Source organism: Bubalus kerabau, chromosome 1, assembly GCF_029407905.1.
Source record: "Bubalus kerabau isolate K-KA32 ecotype Philippines breed swamp buffalo chromosome 1, PCC_UOA_SB_1v2, whole genome shotgun sequence".
Classification (NCBI taxonomy): Eukaryota; Metazoa; Chordata; class Mammalia; order Artiodactyla; family Bovidae; genus Bubalus; species Bubalus kerabau.
The window spans coordinates 124,402,893-124,424,139 of NC_073624.1; the positions used below are offsets into that span (position 1 = coordinate 124,402,893).

The 21,247-nt window shown below is 48.4% G+C and overlaps 2 long non-coding RNA genes across 3 annotated transcripts; both read left to right on the top strand.

Moving 5' to 3' along the window:
• Positions 1–459: 459 nt before the first annotated feature.
• LOC129641795 (uncharacterized) lies at positions 460–8,147 on the top strand. 2 transcript variants are annotated; one of them, XR_008709442.1, is made up of 3 exons: positions 460–543; positions 2,654–3,064; positions 6,875–8,147. It is a non-coding gene; the product is annotated as an uncharacterized LOC129641795 (long non-coding RNA). The 2 variants fall into 2 exon arrangements; XR_008709441.1 differs by lacking the exon at positions 460–543 and adding an exon at positions 2,102–2,221.
• A 1,890-nt stretch (positions 8,148–10,037) lies between these two features.
• Positions 10,038–11,265, top strand: LOC129641796 (uncharacterized). The gene is made up of 3 exons (XR_008709443.1): positions 10,038–10,136; positions 10,219–10,421; positions 11,205–11,265. It is a non-coding gene; the product is annotated as an uncharacterized LOC129641796 (long non-coding RNA).
• The last annotated feature ends 9,982 nt before the right edge of the window (positions 11,266–21,247 follow it).

The window sequence follows — 21,247 nt, forward strand, 5'->3', positions numbered from 1 at the left end:
TTACTTATTACCTCCATTGTGCCTGGAAGCCTCAGTCTCCAGGAAACCTAGAAAGAGCCAACCAATTCTTAAAATCAGAAATAAAAAAGATAACCCAGGAGACCTCCCTGGGATGGAAGGAGACTTTACCAATAGTCCTCCTCTGCACCCGTATTGCCCCTAAGGAACAGGTTGGTCTTAGTCCTTATGAGATGCTATATGGGAAATCTTTTGTTTGTGTCAATAACCTCTTCTTAGATCCAGAGGCTCAGACCCTCTAGTCTTATACCATGGCCATTGGGCAATTCCAACAAGACATACACATGTGGGGTGTCAACCAGGACCCAAAATATTCTAAAGAGCCACCACTATATGGTCCAGGGACTCAAGTCCTATTAAAGTCTGGAAAGATGGGTCCCCAAAGGCTCAACTCCAGCCCACATGGAAGGGCCCCTACCCTGTAATACTTTCTACCCCCACAGCAGTCAAGGCACTGGGATTCCGGGATTCACTACTCATGAGTCAAGCTGTGGAAGAAAACAGAAGAGGACACTCAATATACCTGTGAGCCCCTGGGAGATCTCAGATACCTATTCAGACTACAAATGAGTGCCATTCCAATGAACGCTTCCAAAATTAAGTTTCTGGGGATAAGATTTCTCAGGATAGCTCTATCTGTTGAGGGGGGAACGTTAGATAGTTAGAATAGGAAAAAGGAGTCCAAAATAGACAAAGATAGAGAAACAAAAGATACTCCAACTGTTCTTATCATTTGGGAAATTATGTGGATTTTAGGAGTTCTATGCCTGGAACCAAGGACAGAGACTCTGTGTGTGTATGTGTGTGTGTGTGTGTGTGTGTGTATTCTATAATTTCACAGGAATGGAGGAAACACACCAACTCTTAATACCCATGGCCATTGAAGTGACATACATCATTTTTAGATTTGGTCACATGAACTCAACCAATTGCAGAGGAAAATGTAGGGAAGCTGGTAGGGGTCTATTGACCATGGGTCTGCCAAGGTCAACCACCTGGACATGCAAACAGGACCCCTCTGCCCCCTCCACCTGGAGCCACTCCTCTGTTGTCCTGAGCGAGCTCTGAGTTGTCCCTAATTCAATGCAGGCCTTCGTTCTTCCAGCCCTGCACTGCCTCTCAAAGAGACCCTGAGCACTTGTCCTTCTGGCCTGCCAGGACCTGCGGGGTCAGGGCTCTCTCCTCTCAGTGAGGGCACAGCTTCTCCAGGCAGGCAGGGTAGGTTTGTGCATGTGTTTTGATCACATAACACTGGTTTATTTAACTTTCCAATTATTTTTCACATGAATTGCCAAGATGTTTCTCCCAAACTTAAAATTTGTTTTGTTTTGTTTTTAATTTTTATTAGAATATAGTTGATTTATAATGTTGTGTTAGTTTCAGATGTATAGAAAAGTGAATCAGTTATATATATACACATATCTCCTTCTTTTTTCCTATTTAAAATTTTAAATCTGAAGTCCACATTCATCTTTGTTGGTATTTTATTCATTGATCTGATCTAATTCATACTTTATATTTCATATTTTATGAAATTGCAGAAATGCTTCTTGGGCTTCCTCTGAGGCATTAGCTGAGGAGCACTACCTAAACAAGTTGGGGTGTGAGGTTGGCATAACCTGCAAGTTCTGAACTAGCGCAGACCTACAGCCATCACTGTGTCTGTTTCATGATGGTCACAAATCATTCAACAATCAATCCTGGGAGTGTTCTGGGGAGCAATGCCAGGCAGACATACAGTTTCTTGGGATCTATTATAATTTCCTTTAAAAATGCTTTTCTTACCTTTTTGTTTGATTTCTACCATTCTCAATGATTCTTCAAAATCACCAAAGAAAAGGGGGTTCCAAATGACATTTAGGAGCATCTTCAGAAGGCTCAGCTGTAGACTCTCTGGGCCTGGGGTCTGGGTGGCTTAAGCATCATGCTCTGCCCTTGGTTGTGCTGTTGCCCAGAAAGGACAAGGCAGAGGATGGTGAGGCAGAGGGAAACCTGATTTCCATTAAAATATGCAAGAACTGCTCCAAGGGCATAAACTGAGAAAACCGAGTACTGGAGCATTCCCAACACCACTGCCTTTGACAGGTACAGAGTTTTCCAACCTACCAGCTGGGGTCCTCAGGGACTGAATTTCCCTTGGGGCCCTGGTTCCCTCAAAGGCTCAGATGGCGTCCCTGGGCAGCAAGCCACCTGGAATTAGAAGGTAAATGACATCATGGCCAGATTCAGACTGGGGTATCTGTTCTGACCTCCCCAAACTTCATGCTCTGTATGACCCACTTGCCAAGGCAGGCAAAATCGTGTGTCACATTTATAAATAGCTTCAAACACCTAGGGGCTTGGGGCCCCTGGACACAAAAGGGATGTCTGTCTTTCTTCAGCGGTTGCTTTGCATGAAATAAAATCAATGAACCAAGCCCATACAGAATCGAGGATTTTCAGATCAATTCCTTTTTGAAGTTAGATTTGGGGTTTTAGGACAACAATGGTCAGCACCTGACCAGAAGTTTTCTTGGAGGTTAGGGAACTAAGTTTGGGAGATGTGTAAGAACTGAGATACTGAAAAGACAGCTTCCAAAGAAGCTAATGGCTTGATTTCTTTCTTTGTTTCTTTCTGATCTGATGCTGCTTTCAGTCTGGTCCTCTTCGAGCATTGTGGCCAGGAGGGCGACTCTGTACCATCTCACTGATGGTGGCTGAAGGTCCTGATCTGGCTTATCAGATCTGAAAACAAAGAAACAAAGATGGACTTGACTGGGGAGTTCACTTGAAGAGTGGCCAGCAGAATTGATCGATTCTAACTGCCAAAATCCTTGCCCCATGGCATTCTACGCAAACTCAGGCAGCTTGTAAAGTGCCCAGGACTGTGGTCTGGAGCAGCAGCACTTCACCCGTGGAAGAGTGAAGGGCCTCAAAGATGCTGAGTGTCCACTGAGTGGCTGCACGGCTGGCTTGTGTGCCCAGCAGGGGCTGCTTGCAGTCCAACCCACAGAATGTGGCAGTTCTGGGTCAGCATTGCAGTTTATCATTGACCACAGCCTCACAGGTATGAAGCAGAGTTGGGTGGGTTGGGGGGGGGGGGGCGGGGGCGGCACCGAGGTCCAACTGCAGAGGGCAACAGATCTGGTTCTAGCCTGTCCCTTAGTCCTGTGGGAAGCGAGGGCACACCTGGGCTCTATCAGGGTGGGGAGAGGCCCCCAGAGAGGATGCAGCCACCCAGCCGAGGAGCGATGCAGGAGCCAGGTGGATCCAGCTCCCAAAAAACAGGATCCATCCAGTGAGGATCTTCAAGGCCACTTCTCACAGGAGCCGGAAGAAGAGTCTTGATTTCTAGATGTGCATCTGAAATTGCTTTCCTACCAGCAGGTCAGACAACTGGGTTCACTGGGCAGGTGGAGACAAGCAAAACTGCATGGGTGAAAGCAAACAGCATGGCTTTCCTCTCTCAGGTCCCCCAACCCCTGACTCCTCTGCTCCCACTACAGTTAACATGTGATGGCCATCCACTTAATGAACTTGGTTCCCAAACCCACACCATGTGTCCACAAAAATACCTCCCCTTGGATCTGTCCCTTATAATCCAAGGTCCCCATAGGGTTCTGATTTCCACTCAGAGCTCAGAAACCTGAATCTGCAGGCCTCAGCAAACCTACTGCCTCCCCACCTCCCCTTCCAGCCACCACATGGATTGAAGAAGTAGGAACAGTAGCCCCCAGCCTAGAAGGTGGAGTTCCCAGATATAAGTGTGAGGACCCGCCTTGGAGCAAGAATTAAGGCCATGAGGGAGCACAAGTGCCTCTTGTGAACAATGTTCCTCATCTGAGTGCCCAGGCCTAGGCTGGCTCTGAGGTCAGCTCCACAGTCCCTGCTGCCCAGGCAATGCCCAAGAAGACTCAGGAATCCATCCTTGACTAGATGTCCCAGGTCTCTGCACTGGAACAAGAGCTCCTCCAGGGAAGGTGCAGTTCTGATGATTCTAGTACTGAGTCGAGGGTGTAGGAGTGGGAGAGGTGCTTTTCCCTACACCACCAACAAGCAGGGCTCTGACCCCAGCTGGTGGTCCTATGAGTCAACTTGGTTCTGACACTCTTCACCCGGAGAGAGCATCAGGTCCCACAGGCTGAAGGCTCATCCCCACAAGACCACCCCCACTTCAGATGCCAGTCACAGGTCCAGGCTGCCACCTGTGCTTCTGACCAAATGCCTATAATTTGGAGTTCCTAGAACCCCATCCTGGGGCTTGATTAATTTGCTAGAGAAGCTCACAGAAGTCAGAGAAACATTTTACTTACTAGATTCCTGGGGTTTTTTTGTTGTTCAGTTGGCAAGTTGTGTCTGACTCTGTGGCCCTATGGACTGCACTACATGAGGCTTCCCTTCCCTTCCACCATCTCCTAGCTTTTCTCAAGTTCAGTCCATTGCATCAGCGATGCAATCCAACCATCTCATCCTCTGTCACCCTCTTCTCCTGCCTTCAGTTTTTCCCAGTATCAGGATCTTTTCCAATGAGTTGGCTAAGTATTGGAGCTTAGATTCAGCATCAGTCCTTCCAATGAATATTCATGGTTAAATGGAGGAGATGCAGATGGCAAGTGAGGCATGGGGAAGGACATGGAGCTTCTCTGCCCTTCATTAGGGCACCACTTTCACCAGATCACTAACTGTTCCTCAACCTGGAAGCTCTTCAGACTGTGTCTTTTTGAGTTTTATGGAGGTTTCACTCCATAGACTCTATCAATCAAGCCATGGACCACTGGTGACTGAGTCCGTCTCCAGCCCATCTCCTTCCAGGAAGTCAGGGCATGGGGCTGAAGGTTGCAGCCCTCTATTCATGATTGGTTCCCCTGGCAACCAGCCCCCATCTGCAGGCACTTCCAAAGGCCTCCTCACTGACATCAGCCCAGCAGTGGTGGAAAGGAGCTTTCTGTGAGTTACAGGACACCCATTTCACCTTGTGGATCAGAGGACAAGAGCCCAAGCGGAACAAAAGATGCTTCTGTGGCTCTTACTGCGCAGGAAATCCCAAGGGTTTGAAGAGCTGTGAGTCAGAAACAGCGACAAAGACCAAATGAGTATTTCTCATTATGAATCACAGGGTCACAGTGTCCTTTACTCAAAGCAGCACATATTTACTAAGCACAGAGGTGGCCTTTCACTTTGGGGACCACCCCAGTCACCTTGTTCCCTATCGAGGCTATAGGAGGGATTCTAGTGACACTTCCAGAAAGTCATAGGTTTTGGTAAAATTTGCCAAGTGAGATATTTTAACCACAACTTTCCCAGTGCATTTCCTTTCATATATGATGGGGATGGCTGCTGGTAATTTGGGGCCTGGCTGGTGGGATGTTGAGACAGGGATACTTAAGTTAGAGTTGGGGGTGGGGGCTTATGTACTTGGTTGCCCCCATCATCACCATTCATCACATGGCTGGCTCTGACCCTGACCTCTTACCCTGCCCTCTGCTGACCAGCCAGGGTTCTGAGGCCACCATGTAGCCCCAGGGCTGCACTGTGACCCTTACAAGCCTCACTGAGCCCAGTCCTGGGAGATGTGGAGCCACAGCCTCGAAACACGTGGTGGTGGGATTTCCCTGGTGGTCCAGAGACTAAGACCTGTGCTCCCAATGCAGGGGCTCCAGGTTCAAGCCCTGGGCAGGGAACCAGACCCCCACATGCTGGAACTAAGAGTTCACATGCCGCAACTAAAGGTCCTACGTGCCGCAACTAAGAGCCGGTACAGCCAAATAAAACTGGTCTGTGTGAATGTTAGAGATGAGTCAGTCAGCTAGTTAATATGATTATACTGTTTTCCTGTATCTTGTATATTTGTGGCCTTTGTAGGCTTTTAAACTTAGAATTTGCTGTTTTCTCATGCTAAATAATTTATCTTGAACCAATTTTTCAAAGAGTTTTGAATTCTTTTTCTTAAAGAGTCTCTTCCAAATCATGCAATCTTCAGGCCCATGCACCCTGTGCTGACCGTGAACTTGGTCTGGCTGGCATTCTTCCAGGCTCTAGGGGTATGGCTGTGAGAAAAACAGACAACCCCCTGCCCCATAGGTTTGCCAGCACCCAGCACATGCCTAATAAATATTGTCTAAACACAATTGCATCCTGGAAAGAGTCTGCCCCTTAGCAGGGCCGAGGGCTGACCCCAACCGCACTCAGTGTCACTGTGACAGGCTTTCAGAACTGCTCCTATCCCTTGAGAGTTACACGTCCAGGCTGGCTGAGCTGCTCCACCTCTACAGGGGACACATTCTGGGAAACACTTCTCCTGAGGCATGAGCTGGTGGCTGGTGGCCGGTGGCCTGCCCTCCCCTTTGTCCTGTCCCATGACCTGAGATATTTCCTCAGAGATGACTTTTTGTGTTTCTTGGTTTCATCTTGTTTTTTCAAGCACTCAACTTCTACATTCAGGGCCCACCATTTAATATGGCAGTGTCCTTGAGAATATATCTGCTGCCTTATTATTCCCTTAAGAGAAATTCATGAGAGCAAAATCACAGAATAAGAAATTGTCATGGCTTTTGGTTTTACTTTCCCAAGTTGCTTTCTTAAGTCTCCAGTTTACAAGCCCCAGCTGTGCTGGGGAGAGTGTACCTCACCACTCAGTACTGAATTGGGTGTTTACCTCTTAAATATGGCAAATTTGATATATGGTAAGTGGAAACTCTTTGCTTAAATGGTCATGACTTTGATCACTAATAGAATTAAATATTTTTCTTGTGTATATTTTATTTTATATTCATTTGTAGTCTTTGTGCTTCTATATATTATCTGAAATTATTGTTTACACATGTCCTTTGCCTGTCTTTCTGTTGATTTTTTTAATGTCAATTTTCTATTTTCTTAGGTAAATATTTTCTTAGGTATGAACCGTTTCTCTAATTGTGGTGAGTATTTTCCCTACTGATTGTTAGAAAATGAATTTGATGGCTGGGTTCCATTAGTTCTACTTCCTCCATGGCAGACAGATGGCTGACTCTAGATCCATTCAGAATACCAACTGGGGCATGAAGGGTAGTGGAGGATCTGACCTATAATGAGATGAGCACTGAAGTCTGCAAGGATTTGTCTGCTAGCACAGCACAGAGCTGGCACATCCCAAGGCCTCCCTCTCCAGGTGGGCAGCCACGCAAGGCCTGCCTGTGCCTCCTCCAGAACCCACTCCTAAAGGGTCCTTTGCATAAAGGCCTTACAGGGGCTCCTGCTGGCAGTGATGGGAGCCAACCCCCTAGGCAGGACATAGGAAGCCTTTCCTGCTCTGGCCCCTGCCTGCCTTTTCATCCTCACCTCCTTAAGCCTATGCCGTCCTCAGCCTCAGCATCAGCATTGCTGGCTGCTTCTGGTTCCTTGAGTAGGAGAGACCTTCCAGCCCCAGTGTGTTTCCCTATAAGACTCCTGCTCAGGGCCTTGTTCACCAAAACTTGGTCTCCCCATGTCACTCTCTCTTTCAAATTCTGGCTGAGTCTCCATCTGGAGCGCGGAACCCACCATACTTGCTAATTATGCCTGGGCTTCTAAGATCCGACCGGGGAGGCCTCAGTGTCTCCTCTCCTTCGGGAGAATAGAAGGACGCCTGCGGCCTATGTAAGTGGTGCAAACTTCTTGTCTTGAAGTTTTATTGGTCTCCCGCGTAAACCAAGCTACTCAGCCTCTTTTCTCCACTGAATGTTCCTACTGAGCTATCCTCATTCTATTACTCTTTGTATCCTTAATTAAAGTGTAATTAAGCAGTTGTTTCCTGACCCTCGCCTATGCCGTCTCTCCTTCGAATACCCTGGATCAGCTGGGGCTGGACCCCGGCAGGTGGCGCCCAAGACAGGCTATTCGAAGGCCCCCAGACATCCAGTTCACCCATTGCTTCGATCACAAAAGAGGAGCCCGCCAGAAGGGGAGGCAAGATAAACATCGAGATCCCGGCGGGACCAACGGAGCTGCTGCAGCGCGAACTCCAACCAGAAAATAATTCTACTTATTCTGATTTGGCTTGTCTACCCTCTCCTTATGTTTTTCTCTTTACCAACGATTCTGGAAAACTTAATGTACATGTGACTTTAAACTGGTGGGCCCAATGTAGTGACCTGTGAACAATGTATGCTCTCATCTTGTTTAAACCCTCAATATAATGTTTGCTCCTTAAAAAAAAAAAAAAAAAAAAAAAAAGACTCCTGCTCAGCCTCCCGGGCTCAGTGCAGGCCTCGTGGCTTCAGGAAGCTTCCCTCCTGCTGCACCATTCTCATCGCACTCACGACAGGGGTTCTAAGTGCCTGTCTGTCTCTGCACTTCGCCATGCACACCCCGATGCCAGGTGCTGCCTCCCCCTCTGCATTGCCCACCACACCTGGCAGGCACCCTGTGTATTCAAGCGGGCAGAAGCGGGTGGGGAGGGGGTTCAGGGTCTCTGTGGATCTGGCGCCGCGGAATTGCTCTTTCAAAGTGCAAGTCCTTTCACACACAAGGGGCACCATCACTGCTATGGGAGATGGTGATGACTTTAGGGTCATTATTAAAATGAAAGTAGAAATCATCCGCAGGTCCACCCTGGGCAGGCGGGCAGTTTTCGTGGAAGATAAAACCATTGGTTAAGGGTGACATTTCTCACTTGACATGAGAAATGAATATATGAAGCAAGGGTGGTGTAATTACACTCTAATTTCACTCTTTCTAGAGTTTGAGCAGCCACTAGATGTAAGTGCCAAGGGGACCACACCATCTGTTCATGTGATCAGATCCCTACATGGTTTGTCACCTGCAATTTTCAACTGTGGGACCCAGTCCATGCGTGCTCTGCTGAGGGCTGGGGCAGGGCCAGGTCTGCTGTGCTAGGTGCCCTGTGGGATGGTGCATCTTCTGGGAGGTGCTGTGTCCACCATGGAGGGTGCTGGCGCTGCCCCAAGACAGCATCCTTGGTTAGCAACCAGAGCCCTGCCGGCCAGCTCTGCCTGCTTCACCAGCCTCATGCCCTCAGTGAAGGCTTGGGGGATTCCCCTCAGCCTTCCAGGGATGCTCCATGGAACAAAGTCAGGGGAGAGTCCTTCCCCACCATCTCCCCACCAATGCTTTCCTAGGTGATTTTTCTTTTAGGTGGCATTTCCCTGGAAGTCTTCTTTATGTCAAGACTTGAACTGCTGCTTATTGAAGCCATCCTACAAAGATAATCTCCTGTTTCCAGGAGTCAGAGAGCCAAAGCTGGAGGCCCAGAAAGAGAAGGCCATGCACATAGCAGCAGCACAAATCTGCGGGCCACTGTGACCCCGGCTCTGTCCCAGGCTTTGTGAGTCTTTCTGCTCCTGGAGCAGCTGCTTACCAACATCTGTCTGCAGGAGCATCATTTGGGACTTTATTAATCTGTTGCTGCCAGGTATCCTCCCTAGATTTGCGCTGTTTGGGGCCTAGCCACTCCCCCCCCCACCCCCACCCCCCCCACCAAGGGGACTCTGATGCCGATCTCTTGAGGACCCATTGGATAGAGAGAATGAACTGGAATATAGAGGGTGAGTACTGAAACTGTGGTCCACTGACCAGCACTGCCTCACCTGGAGTGTGTTAAAAAGTGCAATATCAGGCCACCTAGGTCTACTGAATCAGGATCTTCATCCAAATAGGAACCTTGGGCAATACTATGCACCAAAAGAATTTAAGGCACACCAACCCAACCATGGGGGAGGCGGAATTGAGATAAAGGCAAAGGAGCCCTATAAGACTCAGAAAGAAACCCAAGTCACCCTGGGGAGTGTTGGAGGTATTTGGAGGCACAAAGTGTTCGCTCCCAGGTTGTGAATTCTCAGTCTAGGAGACAGGCAAAAGGGGTGCCTTTGTCATGTGACCCACCTGAATGAGCCGGGAGTGGTGTTCCCTCCAAAGTGCTGGATACTCATTGTCGAGCACAAACACAGCCCAAAGCCTTTGGCTTTGAAATGGGTGACATTCTCAAGTGGCATGAAAAGGAAAAGACAGGCTGATTTTGCTTTTCATTCCAAACTCACTTGCTTATTTAGGATCGATGTTGACCTTTACATCATAAGGTCTAAGCTTGTTTGGCTGAGACCCATCCCTAGCCCCATGGCAAAACTGAGCCTCTGCACCAGATGTTCACTTACCCAGAGCTTTTGGTGAGTTTATTTGTTATAAGATTTGGGATAATTCAGAGAGCTTATTTTTCTCACTGGCCCTTTTCCATCCATCTCTTCCTAGCCATCCCCATTCCACCACCAAACAAAACAAGAACTGTTGGATCAATTTGGGAATCGCCTTCTGCAGCTTCCTTCTACCTGTGGGATTTCATTCTGTGGACACCTGCTTCCAAATAAATACCTGTGCTTCCCTAAGAGAACTTTTGATAAATAATGTCTCCTCCACCTGTGCAATGGGATGCCCAGTTCTTGTTAAGGCTGAAGGTGAGATAAGATGACCTGAAATAGATCCTCACTCATTTCTCAGACTAAAACAGATTCACCGACCAAGTCTCATTCCTCCTTGCCACCTCCTTAAAAACTAGTTTCCTAATAGGGAATCAATGCTGGAAGGAGAAAAAGTGAGAGTTCAGGCTTCAGTGGGACCCCAGCTGAGGCTGTTCTATGACCTTGAGGATAGATCTCAAGGTAGCCAAATGGACCTCTGGCCATAGGGCCTTCCTGGACTCTGGATATTGTAACCTGGGGTCATTTTTGTGGACATAGTTGTCACTCGCAGTAACATCCAAAATGCCCGAGACCAGGACCGTCCTGTTGAGGAGGCAGGTCTAGGTATGCTGCTTACCCTCCACCTATGCCCTGGAAGAGTAAAACCACATGGTGCCTGGAAAGGGAGGCTGCCCTCCCCCACCACAGCCTTCCTGGTGCAGGCCTGCAGCCAAGGGTGATCAAGAGTGTGGAAGGCAAGGCTAGGGGACCAGGAATTCTCAGGCTGGGTTTTCCTTTCTCTTTAAAATAATGTGTTTTCTTTCTCTGCAGGGAGACTCTGGGAGCAATTTTTGCAAATGAATTCAAGGAAAATAGCTTGAAGCAGTTAGGCCTTCCACTTAGGATGACTTGCAAGGAAATAGGCCACCCACAGTCTGTAGCCAATAATAACCCTCCATTTTCTTCCCTGAATAAGGACAGTGCCCCCAGGTGAGGCGATGCTATCATAACTTCCAAGAAGCATCTTTACTTCTTGAATATTTGCTTTTTCTTTTCCAGGTAGATTCTCCGTGGGGAATTCTGAAATGCAGGAGACACACACAGAGAACAAAAAAGCAGGTGAAGAAAGGAGATTCTGCATCTCAAGCAGCACTTTCTCTGCCTCCTTGTAGAGCAAAACAGACCCAGTCCTTCCCCCAATATTTAAGCCCCATTGCACACCCCTGCCCCAAAGGATTAAAGAATGGTTCAGAGTATTGACAGCCCTGAGTGACCCCTACCCTGTGCCAAGCAGTTGGGACCTTGAGTCAGATGAATCCAGATCACAGAAACATCTAAGAGTCAGTTTCCAGAACGTGGGGTGGGAAGAGGGTTCATCTTGCCTCCACTGGAGTGAAAGTGTTAGTTGCTCAGTTGTGTCTGACTCTTTGCAACCCCATGGACTGTACCCACAAGGCTCCTCTGTCTGTGAATTCTCCAGGCAAGAATGCTGGAGCAGGTTGCCATTTCCTTCTCCAGGGGATCTTCTTGACCCAGGGATTGAACCGCAGTCTCCTGCTTTGGCAGGGGGATTCTTTACCATCTGAGCCACCAGGGAAGCCTGTTGGGTTGAGATGCTCCCTTGGTCTTTTTTCATCCCTCTCTATCCCACTACCCCATCTGTAACTCTGGTTTGTTCATGCACAGGAGGGACAACTCTGACCACTCCACTCCCATATTGCACTCCGCGAAAGCTGAGGCCCGCATGGGCCCAAAGAGAGGAGTCATTTTTTCCGCATGCCCTGGCACATGAGGACCCAGAAGCTACAGGAAAGGTGCCTGAGGAAGCGGCAGGCTGGGTGGGGGCCCCCATGGAACCGAATTGAAGGCTGGAGGCTGTGTGACCAGAACCTGCTCAAGGGAGATGTCAGGAGCATCTCTGAGTTAGCCTCCGGGTGCGCCAGGGAGAGGCGAATCCCCAGCCCTCCTGGCTTAACTTCAGCCCAAGTGAGAAGGACATGAGTAATTTTCTCTCTATACACCCACTCAATCACTTACCACCAGATTGTTTACTCTTAGGGCAACAAATTATACTCAGCCCACCTACTCAGGACACACTGACCTGGCTGGTGTGGAGAAGTTCTGCCCCCTACCCCTGCACCCAAGGATGGGTATAAAGACAGGTAGGCAGGTGTTGAAGGGGTGGATGATGGCATGGGTGGCTGGAGGAAGAGGAGGAGAGGAGAGGTGGAAGGAGATGGGTAATGAGGAGCAAGTTTTGCCTCCAGCAGGGCTCAGAGATATGTATCTGCAGAATTGGAACAAGCCACCTGGGGATTAAAGAGCAGGATGAAGCATCAATTATAACCTCCCTTGGCGCTGCCTCTTGACATGTGACACAGGCCTGGGATTGTCCTTTATGCTGGCCTCTGCAGGACACTGGTGCTCCCATTAGTGGCGGGAGGCGGGGGCCTGGAGAGGACCACAAACCCCAGGCATTCTCCCGCACCAGCCAGCCCCTCCTCCTACGTATAATGAGCAGGGTGGATTCAGTAGCTTCTGAAACCATTCTAGTTTTAAGATTTTGTGGTTCTGGATCTGAGCGATTTAATACTGATTGATGATTCCCACTCAAATCCTAAAGGTAATTGTAGTCTAGGATGCCCCATTAAGTGTCAGGTAAGTAAAACAATTATTTACCCTCAAAGTTCAGCATTAAGCAACACTGCTAGTGGGAAATACTTTTAATACCTTTATTATCTCTGCAAACCCAAATCGGATGGGAAAGTAAAGAAGAATGGCTGCTTCATCAGAGGGAGAGCAGCACGATGGGGTGAAGGCCTGCCTAGGAGGCCCTGCCCACACCTTTCTTGCCAGTGCCTGGCATGTGCTAAATGCCCCATCAATGTTTGTTGAGTTAAATTGACTTGAATGAAACACCCCTACATATTTTGTTAGTGCTTGTTAGAGATTGATAGTTATCTTTTTAAATCATTCCCTTTTCTATGTTTGTAGAATTCCCACTTTTTTGAGCACGTGACTACTCAGATTAAAAACTGCTTTTCTTAGTCATCCTTAAAACAATATATATTGACCAAGATTTGCCCAATGAGATGTAAATGGCAGTATCCACCTGGAAGCCTCCAGGAACTTCCAAAGAAGACAGTTAGGCATATCCTTTGTTTCCCTCCTTCCCACTAGCTAAATATGTGTGTGATGACTGGACCTGGGCAGCCATGTTGGACCAGAAAGTGATTATGTGAAATGAGACCGTGTAAAGCAAGAGAAGAGTTCTGGGTGCATGAGGACCTTGTGGAGTTGTGGAGCCACACCTCCAGTTCTACACTATCTATTCGCAGGGTTTTATAAGAAAGAGAAATATTTTTCTATCTTGTTTAAGTCACTGATATTTTGTCTGTTACTCTAAAGTGCTGCACAATGTCTTTGATGCCTAGAAATCCTCAGTAGTGTTTACTGAATGAATAAATACCACAGCAATAATGTTCATTATGGAAAATTAATTAAAATGAGAAAACATAGACAAACTGTTTTCCTATAAGGACAAAAGAGAAACTCTGAGACTCATCTGAGTCTTGCCTATAGCTAATAATCAATAACTGGTATTAGTTGGAGTGAAATAGCTATTTTACTAAACACAAAAACATCTTACAGTGACTTCCCTAGTATCTGTGAGCTCAACCATGAAAAAGAACATAATTTTTCCATGAAAATGCTTACTTTTGTCTTGAGCCCCTATTTTCTCTCAATAGTAAAAATAAATTCTTATTTCCAGACAAGCTCTGTTTGTGACTATGGAGCCATTTCAGGTTTTAAGTTCAGATGTTTCTCCCCTGCTCAACACTGGGGAAGAGTCAAGGCTCTGGGGGACCCAGAGAAGTGCTGCAGGTGTGGACAAGAGGTGCTGGCCAAAGTCCATCTCTGTCCATGTGGCCTGTAAATGGGGTCCTCATTCTCACACCTAGCACCCCCCACAGCCCTGCCATGGTCCTGGATGCCACATCCTCAGCTCTCTAAGTGTCTATCCCCACCACCACCACCAGAATCATGATTCTTCCCCAGGTCCCCTGCTCTCTAAATGACTATCCCCACCACACCAGAACCATGACCCTTCCACAGAACCTGTGACCTCTGAGTACCTATTCCCACTACAGAAGAACCATGATCCTTCCCCAGGTACCCGGCTCTCTTAAGTGTCTATCCCTACCCCCATCAGAATGATGATCCTACCCCAGGTCCCTGCTCTCTGAGTGTCTATCCCCACCTCCACCAAAACCATGATTCTTCCCCAGGTACCCTGCTCTCTAAGTGTCTTTCCCCACTACCAGCAGAACCATGATCCTTTCCCAGGTCCCCAGCTCTGTACACGTCTATCCCCATGCCCACCAGAACCATGATCCTTCCCCAAGTCCCCGCCTATCTGAGTGTCTATCCCCACCACCACCAGAACCATGATCCTTCCCCAAGTCCCTGCTCCTGAGTGTCTATACCCACCCCCCACCAGAACCATCATCCTTCCCCAGGTCCCCAACGCTGAGTATCTATCTCCACCCACACAAGAACCATGATCCTTCCCCAGGTCCCCGCCTCTCTGAGTTTATATCCCCACCCTCACCAGAACCATGATCCTTCCCCAGGTCCCATCTCTTTGTGTGTATCCCCACCCCCAGAAGAACCATGATCCTTCCCCAGGTCTCCTTATCTCTAAGTGTCTATCCCCATGCCCACCCAAATGATGAATCTTCTCCAGGTCCCCGGCTCTCTGAGTGTCTATCCCCAGACCCATCAGAACGATGATCCTTCCCCAGGTCACTGATCTCTAAATGCCTATCCCCATCCCCACCAGAACCACGATTCTTCACCAGCTCCCTGCTCTTTAAGTGTCTATCACCACCCCCACCACACCATGATACTTATCCCCAGGTCCCCTGCTCTCTGAGTGTCTATCCCCACCCTCACCAGAACTATGATCCTTCCCCAGGTCCCATCTCTTTGTGTCTATCCCCACCCCTAGAAGAACCATTAGCCTTCCCCAGGTCCCCTGATCTCTAAGTGCCTGTCCCCATGCCCATTCGAATGATGAACCTTCCCCAGGTCCCCTGCTCACAGAGTATCTATCCCTACCCCCGCCATAACCATCATCCTTCCCCCAGTCCCTGTTCTTTGAGTATCTATCCCTAGGCACACCAGAACCATGGTCCTACCGCAGGTCCTAGCTCTCTGAGTGTCTATCCCCACCCCACCAAAACCATGATCCTTCCAGGTCCCTGGCTCTGATTATCTATCCCCACACCAACCAAAACCATAATCCTTCCCCAGGTCCCATCTCTCTGTGTCTATCCCCGCCCCCACCAGACCATGATCCTTCCCAGGTCCCCTGCTCTCTAAGTATCTATCCCCAGGCCCACCAGAACCAGGATCCTTCCCCAGGTTCCCGGCTCACTGAGGGTTTATCCCACCCCCACCAGGACCATGATCCTTCCCCAGGTCCCGGCTCTCTGAATGTCTATACCACCCCCAACAGAACTGTGATCCTCTCCCAGGTACCCGGCTCTCTGAGTATCTGTCTCCATCCCCACCATAACCATGATCCAACCCCAGGTCACAGCCTCTCTGAGTATCTATCCACACGACCATCAGAACCATGATCCTTCCCCAGGTCCTTGCTCTCTGAGTATCTATCCTCACCCCCACCAGAACCACGATCCTTCCCAGGTCCCTAGCTCTCAGTATCAATCCCTACCCCCACCAGCACCATGATCCTTCCCAGGTCCCCAGATCTCTATGTGTCCATCACCACCCCAACCAGAAGCATGATCCTTTGCCAGGTCCCCACCTCTCTGTGTATCTATATCCACCCCCACCAGAACCATGAACCTACCCCAGGTCTCAGCTCCCTGAGTGTCTATCCCACCCCCACTGGAACCATGATCCTATCCCAAGTCCCCACCTCTCTGAGTATCTATCCCACCCACACAAGAACCATGTTCCTTCCCAGGTCCCTGGCTCTGATTATCTATCCCCACACTGACCAGAACCATAATCTTTCCCCAGGTCCCCTACTCTCTGAGTGACTATCCCCACCTCCAACAGAAATATGAACCTTCCCCAGGACCCCTGCTCTCTGAGTGTCTATACCCACCCTCACCATAACCATGATCCTTCCCCAGGTCCCTGCTCTCTGAGTATCTATCCCTAGGCACACCAGACTGTGATCAATCCCCAGGTTCCCAGCTCTGTACTCTCTAACTGTCTATCCCCACCACCACCAGAACCATGATCCTTCCCCAGGTCCCCAGCTCTCTAAGTGTCTATCCCCACCTCCACCAGAACCAAGATCCTTCCCCAGGTCCCATCTCTCTCTGTCTATACCCACCCTCACCAGACCATGATCCTTCCCCAGGTCCCGGCTCTCTGAGTGTCTATCCCCATCCCCACCAGAACCATGATCCTTCCCCAGTTCACCGGTTCTCTGAGTATCTATCCACGCCCTCACTGGAACCATGAAACCTCACCAGCTCCCTGCTCTCTGAGTATCTATCACCGCTCCCACAAAAACCATGATCTTTCCCCAGGTCCCCGCCTCTCTGAGTGTCTATCACCACCCCCATGAAAACCATGATCTTTCCCCAGGTCCCCGCCTCTCTGAGTGTCTATCCTCAACCCCACGAGAACCATCATCCTTCCCCAGGACAGCGTCTCTCTGAGTATCTCTTCCCACCTCCACCATAACCATGATCCTCCCCCAGGTCCCTGGGTCTCCTAGTGTCTATTCCCACCCCCACCATAACCATGATCCTTCCACAGGTGCCTGCTCTCTTTCTGTCTATCCCCACCACACCAGAACCATGATCCTAACCCAGGTCCCTGCTCACTAAGTGTCTATCCCCATGTTCCAACAGAATCGTGATCCTTCAATAGGCCCCTGCTCTCTGAGTGTCTATCCCCACCCCCCACCAGAACCATGATCCTTCCTAGGTCCCAGGCTCTGAGTATCTATTACCACCCCCAAAAGAACCATGATCCTTCCCCTGGTCCACTGTTCTCTGAATATCTAGACCATACCCAACCAGAACCATGATCCTTCCCCAGGTCCCCTGCTCACTAAGTGTCTATCACCACACCCACCAGAACCATGAGCCTTCTGCAGGTCCCTGCTGTCTGAGTGTCTATCAACACCCCCACAATAACCATGATCCTTGCCCAGGTCACTGTGTCTCTGAGGATCTATCCCCACACCAACCAGAACCACGATCCTTGCCCAAGTACCTGGCTCTCTGATTATCTATCCCCACCCCGACCAGAACAATGATCTTTCCCCAGGTCCCTGCTCTCTGATTATCTATCCCCACCCCGACCAGAACAATGATCCTTCCCCAGGTCCCCTGCTCACTAAGTTTCTATCCCCATAACCACCAGAACCATGATCCTTCTCCAGATCCCCTGCTCTCTAAGTGTCTGTCCCAACTCCTGCCTAACGATGATCCTTCTCCAGATCCCCTGCTCACTAAGTGTCTGTCCCAACCCCGGCTTGAACGATGATCCTTCCCCACATCCCCTGCCCTCTGAGTATCTATCCTCAACTCACCAGAGCCATGAATCTCCTCAGGTTCCCTGCTCTATGAGTGTCATTCCCCACCTCTGCCAGATCCATGATGCTTCCCTAGATCTCTGCTCTCTGAGTATCTATCCCCACCATCACCAGAACCATGATCCTTCCCCAGGTTCCCTGCTCTCTGAGTATCTATCCCCACCCCCACCAGAACCATTATCCTTCTGCTGCTCTCTAAGTTTCTATCCCCACCCCCACCAGACCACAATCCTTCCCCAGGTCCCCTTGGCTCTCTCAGCACCTATTGGACCTCCTGGGGTCTCAGCATCTTTCCCTGATCCACCCTGAACTCCATAGCCTTGACTACCCAAAGACCCTGATTAGATGCTGTTCTGAGCCCTGGTTCATGCTGGCTCCTTCTTAGGGCACAGATCCAGTGCTCGGCGGCCCCACCAACTTATATAGGTGTCGTTATGACTCATTTGGCCTGTGTGTGCCTAACACAGAATTCCTTTTTAGAGACTCACAGCTTCAGTGGCCTTTCCTGTTACACTGTGTGCTCAGTCACTCAGCCATGTTCGGGCTTTTCACAACCCCACAGATAATAACCCACCTGTCCCCTCTGTCCATGGGATTATCCCAGCAACAATACTGGAATTGGTTGCCGTTTGCTTCTCCAGGGGATCTTCTCCACCCAGGCAACATACCTGCATTTCCTGTATTGGCAGGTAGATTCCTTACCATCAAGCGACCTGGGAAGCCCCTGCTTGCTACACTACCATCTAATTGGAATGACTTTCTGCCCTGTAGCCCAGAAAATAAGCCTTCCTTCTCTGATTCTGTGGTGGAGAGATTGAGCTAAAAGGTATTCTTTCAGTTGTCATTTCTAAATAAATGTCATGCACTCAGCTCTCCACTGTGATCCTTCTGGTCCCCTCACCCCACCCAAAGGCTAGACTCCTGTCATTTGAAATCCTTAGCTTTCAAGACACTCCCTCTGCTATGAGTTTTACAAGCCTGTTTTATTTAGAGTTAAGGCTAAGAGTTTGGCTCCATTTTCTTTCTCTGGACTTGACCTCTAACGTTAGAAAGTAAGGTCATGGGATAGAAAGGAATACCAAGAATAATAATGATCAGTTAGTATTTCAAATGTTTTCTTGCTACTTATGATAAGATCTACTAAGGCTTGGAAGGTACTCAATGGTGAAGCAAAAGACCCCCAAAGAATCACAAAGAAATCAAGTTCTCCCAGAGCTATGAGTTCTGTGGATCTGCACCATCCTGACCTTTAGTTTCTAAGCCTCTCTCAGTTTTTTATCACTTGCTGCTGAAAGCGTCCTAACTGATACCAAGGCATTCAGTTGTGGATTTGCCTTTGAGGATTTGCTTACACCATGACAAAACATCCTCTTTAAGAGGACTCACAGGAGATAATTACCTCTGGCCTCAATTTTATGAATACTTGTGCTTCTGATCAACTGTCTCTTTTTTCTCCTTGGATGCCACAAATCACTGTTGTAAGACCGTGCCAGAGATTTGTCTTAGTCAGGTCTGGTAAAACACACAGACATGGAAACATCTGTCACAAAGGAAGAATTTTTGCCATCTCACAGGTCCCTGGAAATGAGATGCAGGGCCATATAGGGAAGCCCCATGGTCAGCCAGGAGACTGAGAGAGTGGGGAAAATTCAGCCAAGAGCCTTTATGATAGTTTCCACAAGAAAGGTAAGGAGAGGTAGAGTAAGCAGATTTAATATTGGCTAATTTGATTTTGAATAATTGAGTTTGAATAATCTCAGTGAGTTTGGGGACATAGGTGTCTGCTACCTGATCCTGGGTGATCAGGGCAGGGGGATCTTGGCCCAGAGTATGAGAGCCCCTTAGCCATTGGTTGGTTTGCATTTGAAAAGTGCCTGAAGGCCAGTTGTTTACTATCTCTGCTCAGTTATGTCCAACTCTTTGCAACTCCATGGACTGTAGCCTGCCAGTCTCCACAGTTCATGGAATTTTTCAGGCAAGAATGGAACGTGTTGCCATTTCAGGCAAGAATGGAATGTGTTGCCATTTCCTCCTTCAGGATATCTTCCTGACCCAGCAATCAAACACACATCTCTTGCATTGGCAGGTGGATTTTTTACCACTGTGCGCCTGGGAAGCCCAGCCTATCTCTGTTTACTGTCTCTGGTCCTGGGAGGGAAGTGGTTGTCACAAGGTCATCAAGGCCCCAAGACATCAAAGCTCCAGAATAAAAAGACATGATTAATACATATATATACTGACTCATCCTTCTCTCTTTCTCTAAAATGTTACTAAGCTCAGAATTAAATTTACGGTTCATTTGTCTAATTAATCTTACTCCTATACTTTTCTTAGATTTCCACCTTCCATGGTCCTGTTGCTTTGCTTATTTGTTTTTATCTTTTATAATCTTGTATCAGTTCAGTTCAGTCACTCAGTCATGTCCGACTCTTTGCGACCCCATGAATCGCAGCACACCAGGCCTGTCCATCACCAACTCCCGGAGTTCATTCAAACTCACATCCATCGAGTCAGTGATGCCATCCAGCCATCTCATCTTCTGTCATCCCCTTCTCCTCCTGCCCCCAATCCCTCCCAGCATCAGAGTCTTTTCCGATGAGTCAACTCTTCGTATGAGGTGGCCAAAGTACTGGAGTTTCAGCTTTAGCATCATTCCTTCCAAAGAAATCTCAGGGTTGATCTCCTTCAGAATGGACTAATTGGATCTCCTTGCAGTCCAAGGGACTCTCAAGAGTCTTCTCCAACACCCCAGTTCAAAAGCATCAATTCTTCGGCACTCAGCCTTCTTCACAGTCCAACTCTCACATCCATACATGACCACAGGAAAAACCATAGCCTTGACTAGACGACCTTTGTTGGCAAAGTAATGTCTCTGCTTTTGAATATGCTATCTAGGTTGGTCATGACTTTCCTTCCAAGGAGTAAGAATCTTTTAATTTCATGGCTGCAGTCACCATCTGCAGTGATTTTGGAGCCCAAAAAAATAAAGTCTGACACTGTTTCCATTGTTTCCCCATCTATTTCCCATGAAGTGATGGGACCAGATGCCATGATCTTCGTTTTCTGAATGTTGAGCTTTAAGCCAACTTTTTCACTCTCCACTTTCACTTTCATCAAGAGGCTTTTTAGTTCCTCTTCATTTCCTGCCTTAAGGGTGGTGTTATCTGCATAGCTGAGGTTATTTATATTTCTCCCGGCAGTCTTGATTCCAGCTTGTGTTTCTTCCAGTCCAGCGTTTCTCATGATGTACTCTGCATATAAGTTAAATAAGCAGGATGACAATATACAGCCTTGGCGTACTCCTTTTCCTATTTGGAACCAGTCTGTTGTTCCATGTCCAGTTCTAACTGTTGCTTCCTGACCTGCATACAGATTTCTCAAGAGGCAGGTCAGGTGGTCTGGTATTCCCGTCTCTTTCAGAATTGTCCACAGTTTATTGTGATCCACACAGTCAAAGGCTTTGGCATAGTCAGTAAAGCAGAAATTGATGTTTTTCTGGAGCTCTCTTGCTTTT